The sequence below is a fragment of the Juglans regia genome, chromosome 5 (genome assembly GCF_001411555.2).
Source record: "Juglans regia cultivar Chandler chromosome 5, Walnut 2.0, whole genome shotgun sequence".
Lineage (NCBI taxonomy): Eukaryota > Viridiplantae > Streptophyta > Magnoliopsida > Fagales > Juglandaceae > Juglans > Juglans regia.
The window spans coordinates 12597246-12602953 of NC_049905.1; positions in this window are offsets into that span (position 1 = coordinate 12597246).

The window sequence follows — 5708 nt, forward strand, 5'->3', positions numbered from 1 at the left end:
TGACAATTGATTAAAAAAAATATAATTTTTCTAGAGAAAATGAATAAAACCATAAAAATAAATGGTAAAATAACTTTTAAAGTCCATACCTTCACTTAGGAGAAAAGAGTGTTCAACGTAGGTGGTGATTACGGTGGCAGACGACTGAGATTGATGGGCGTTCAAATGTTTTCTCTTGTTTTCAAACAGTAGGGACAGCGGCGTTCGAGAAATTTCTGCTCGCGATAACTTATATGTGCAGAACAGTTCGAACGTTATATTTAACCACTCGAACGGTTTTAAATTATTGTTCGAACGTTATTATTTACCGTTCGAATAATATTTGTTTCAAGCTTAGTAAAAATTTATATTATTGTATATTATATTTATAATACTATAATTTAATACAATATATATACTATTATAGTAGATTATATATATTGTAATATATATGTAATATTACAGTATATTATAATATATATATATATATTATGATAGTATAATACTTTAAATGAAAGCATAATAACTTATATGTATATATATTTTATTATAGTATAATAGTAATATATTATAATACTTTACTATCAAAATATTATATATGATAATATATATATATATATATGATAGTATATAGTACTATATATATAAGTTTATACTTAACTAATATATATCATACTATATATTTCATTATACTTTACCATATATGTTATATATGATACTTTTTTTGTTTTTTGAAAAAAACCATCGAAATTTCATTCAACAACACTATGGCCCTCAGCCATTACATTAAAAAGGTCAGGAGCGTACACTCCACTAACAGGATTTACAACATGATGATCTAAAAGTACAAGCTTAGAAACTGACTCTACATAACAAGAGTTTATAACATTGACATCCGACTGTGCTACTTCTATCCCACTTGTACCAAAACCTGCTCTATGCTTCTCAGCCATAACCAAATCAGTAATATCAGGGTTGAGACAATCAACATTAAGCTCACAACTTTGAAAAAGTGCTTTCTGTGCTAGCAAATGAGCCACTTGATTTGCATCTCTTTTGACATGTGATATCTTCCAAGTAATACCAACCAAGATCAAATGCACATCATTCAAGAGACATTGCAGCAAACCATAATTCTGAACATTCTGTTTCACTGCATTGACAACCTGCAATTAATCCCCTTAAAAAATTACTCTTTGCAGACTCAGCTCATTACACAACTTGGCTGCTAAAATTTACCCTCTAGCTTTCTGCTAGTTCAACTTGTAGGCAAAAATGTAGTGGTTGCATGCATGAAGCCAGTATATCTCCGTTCGAGTCTCTAACTACAATCCCAACTCCAAGTCTGGTTCCTCTCTCTCTGACAGTAACATCCCAATTTATTTTTATCCAATCTGTCTTTGGAGGTTGCCAATATACAAGACCTGTTTGGGCCATTCTACCATGATTTATGGAGTTGAGTTGTTGAGCACACAGCTGCTGAAAATCATTGTACTCCTGTGTTGCTCTCATAATCAGAATGGAAGGGTTTGTAAAACTATCTTCAAAAATCAACTTGTTTCTTCTCATCCACAACATTCTGGCTATTTCTGCAAACAATGAGATTTCTGAATTACCTAGCTCTGAAGCATGTGCATAAAAATCTCTCCAAACTCTTGATGAGTGAATGTAGCTTTCTGAAATTTCTTGCTACCTAACATCCACACATCCTGTGCAAAAGGGCAATCCCACAGAACATGAGCTAGAGTTTCTTCTACTTGCTGACAGATTGGACAAAAAGGTTCATTTATCACTTTCTTCTTGCACAAATTTTGCTTTGTGGGTAGAGCATCATTACAAGCACGCCACATAAACACTTTAACAGCATTCTTTGTATTCATTTGCCAGATTTGCTTCCATAATTCTTTGTGCACTCCTTGTGTTGAAGTTTCCCCTTTTTTTCTGATCTTGTCTCAGCTTACAAAGATGATAGGCACTTCTAACTGTAAGACAACTATTTCTTGTATGCTTCCACACCCTCTTATCTCTGGAAATGATAGTCTGTGCTACATGTATCCTTACAATCTGTTGCACATCCTCTTCCTAGAAAATATTCTTGAGCATTTGTATATTCCACCACTTTGTAACTGGATCAATGAGCTCAGACACTTTTGCATTTGTTGACAAAAAGTTCACTGGAGACCTTATAGTACCAGATTCAGTAGTAGGAATCTACTGGTCTTGCCATATCATTACATCTTTTCCATTAGCAATTTCCAAATCATGCCATCTTTAACAAGATTAATTGCTAAACCGAGGCTTCTCCAAGTATAACAAGGTCTAAACCTTGTATCCAGAATAGATTTGTGTGGGAAATATACAGCTTTGAGAATTCTAGCTGCTAAAGTTGTTGGATTATTAAGAATTCTCCAGACTTGTTTGGCCAGTAGAGGTAAATTGAAAGTCATCAAATCTCTAAAACCAAGTCCCCCACTTGCTTTATTTTTACTCAAACAGTTCCATCCTTTCCAATGAATTTTTGCTCCTTTGTCCTTAGTGCCCCACCAGAAGTTAAAAATCAATGAATTCAACTTGGTACACAAAGTTTTTGGAAGAAGAAACACATTCATACTGTATGTAGGTATAGCCTGGACAACAACCTTGATTAGAATATCTTTCCCAGCTTGTGAGAGGAACTTAACCTTCTAATTCTCCATTTTTTCACTCACTTTTTCAATTATTCCTTGAAAAGCAACTGGTTTTATTCTTCCAATGACTGATGGCAACCCCAAATATTTCTCTATGTTTGATGAGGCTCGCAAACTAGCAACTTGTAAGATATGATTCTTTGTTTCTTGCTTAGTGTTGTTGCTAAAATATAAAGAAGTCTTGTTTCTATTGAGCCTTTGTCCTGAGGCTTACTCATAGTTGTATAAAGTCTGATTCAAATTAACCCACTCTTTTATACTAGCTCGACAGAACAACATACTATCATCAGCAAAAAACAAGTGAGTCATCTTGATCTGTCCTCTGGCAATAGGTACCCCAGTAATATGCCCTTTCTGTTCTACTTCACTTAACTGATCAGTTAACACCTCAGCATAAATGATAAACAAGAAAGGAGACAAAAGACAACCTTGTCTTAGTCCTCTAGTGGGTTTAAAACATTCTTGAGGGACACCATTAATCAACACGGAAAAAGAGGAAGAGGAAATACACCTCAAAATAAGCTCAATCCACCTCATATCAAATCCCATCTTCAACATAGCTTCTTTTAGAAAATTCCACTCTATCCTATTGTAGGCTTTACTCATGTCTATTTTCAAAGCCATATATCCCTTCTTACCCTTCATCTTAGTCTTCATGGAACGCAAGATTTCATAAGCAGCCAAAATATTGTCTGATATTAGCCTTCCAAGTCCAAAGGCACACTGATTTTGAGAGATTATAAAAGGCATAATCTATTTGAGTCTATTGGCTAGCAATTTAGTGATAATTTTGTAAAGAACATTACAAAGGCTGGTGGGTCTGTAGTCAGTCAAGTGCACAGGGTTACTGCATTTGGGAATCATCACTAAATATGTATAATTGATTTCTTCCATGCCATGCTCTGAATTTAAAAAATTGAGAATAGCTTCACTGACCTCTTCCCCTATCACAGACCAGTATTTCTGATAAAAACAAGCTCCATACCCATCTGGTCCTGGAGCTTTGTGTGGTCCCATCTGAAAAACAGCATCCTCAATTTCCTCTTTTCTAAAAGGTGCCAAAAGAATTTCATTCATCTATTGACTAACTTTTCTTTTAACTGCCTGCATCGAATTTTCCATATTTATGGGATTGGAGGTTGCAAAAAGCTCTTTGAAATACTGAGTGAAAGCTTCTCCAATGTGCTTGGAATCTGAAATTGTCCTTCCATTTTCATCAATAATCTTGGATATACTATTTCTCTTCTTTTTCTGAGTTGCACAAAGGTGATAAAATTTGGTATTTCTATCTCCTTTCTGCGCCAAATCTCATTTGCCCTTTGTTTCCATTTTACATGCTCTCTTTCCAGCTGGTGATCAATTTCTTTTTGCAATTCTTTAAGTTGCTGAACTGATGTTGTTGTAACAGATTGTTGCAAAGCCTGAAGGGATTTCCTTTTCTGTTTGATACTAGCTCTAGAATCACATTCTTTTTGGTAACTTCGCTGTCTCAGTACCTGTAAGTAGCCTTCAAGTTTTTTATTTATCTTTGAAAGACCTTCTTTGTTTCTGCCATGTATATGCCAAGCATGAGTAATAACCTCCTCACAATCAGAGAACAGAGACCAACTATCCTCATATCTACAAAGATGAGCTGGTTTCCCAGTCGAAACATTCGGTTGCCCAACTGTCATCAAAATATGGCAATGATCTGAAGAGTATGATGCTAACACTTTAACCTCTCCCCCACCAAAAGTTGCACACCACTCAGAGTTGGTAGTGACTTTATCAAGCCTTTCCTTTGTGAAATTATGATCACCTCTTAAATTAGACCAGGTATACTTTCCTTGGATACAACCCAAATCCTTCAACTGGCAATCTTGCAAAACACTTCTAAAATCTGCCATCTGTTTTTCATCCCTTCTAGCCCCTCCATACTTTTCACTATGATATAGAATTTCATTAAAATCACCTAGACATAACCATCTTTTAGGCTGAAGACGATTTAGATATCTCAAGATACCCCACCCTTCATATCTCTTTTCTGTTTCAGGGTTTCCATAAAAACAAGTGAGCATCCACTCAACTGCTGGTTGAACAACCCACATATTTATATGTCTTTGTGAGTAGGTGCTTATATTGATGTGTACATCCTCTGCCCATAACAAGACCATACCTCCACTTCTTCCTACACTATCAACTGAAAATAAACACTTGAATCCCAATTTTAGTTTCAAAGCATCTAAGTTCTTCTTTTGCAATTTTGTTTCCATAAGAAACAAAATGCTAGGCTTGTGGATCTTAACCAACAAGCTAAGATCTCTAACTGTCCGAGGGTTGCCAAGCCCTCGGCAGTTCCAACTTAGAAGCCTCATTTCTCCCGGCGGGGCTGACTAGCAGCCTCCGCCGATATATCAAAATCCGATATTAAAGCTTGTTTTTTTCCCCTACTATCTTGCTGATTTTCCTTTGCCATCATATCAGATTCATCATCATTTCTTCTCTTCCTAGTAGCATGATTAGCAGGTTTCATAACTTCATTAGTTTGTTGTCCCCTTGCCCTTCTCTTCCATCTAGTAGTACATACCTCAGGAATATGCTCAGATTGACACAACTTTTGCTGATCTTGCAGGAGTTCTAACTGAGCAGGCTGACTAGGCATCACCACTATTGATAGAGGTTGAACTGCTGACTGGTCCAGTAAGTGTTTTGAATTATCAAGTACTAATTCTTTTGATTCTGCCTCCCTATTGAGCACAAGTAAATCAGCAATTTGAAGCTGGCCTACATTACTTTCTGTTTTATCCTCTTCTATTGTATGATGCTTCAACAATTCCTGACTTGACTCCACCTCAACGAACTGAATTTCTTTTTGAGCTAGTTTTTCCCCTTTATTACAAGACCCTGGCTTTATTATAGAAGGGAAGGATGGACTTGAGGTGCTGCCATAGCTGGAAACTGCAGCAGAGCTTGAAGCACGCAACCATGATCCATATTATTGTATATTGTAGTCTTTTGTATCTTCCATTTGATTATGTATCCCCATACATCCTTGCACACCAT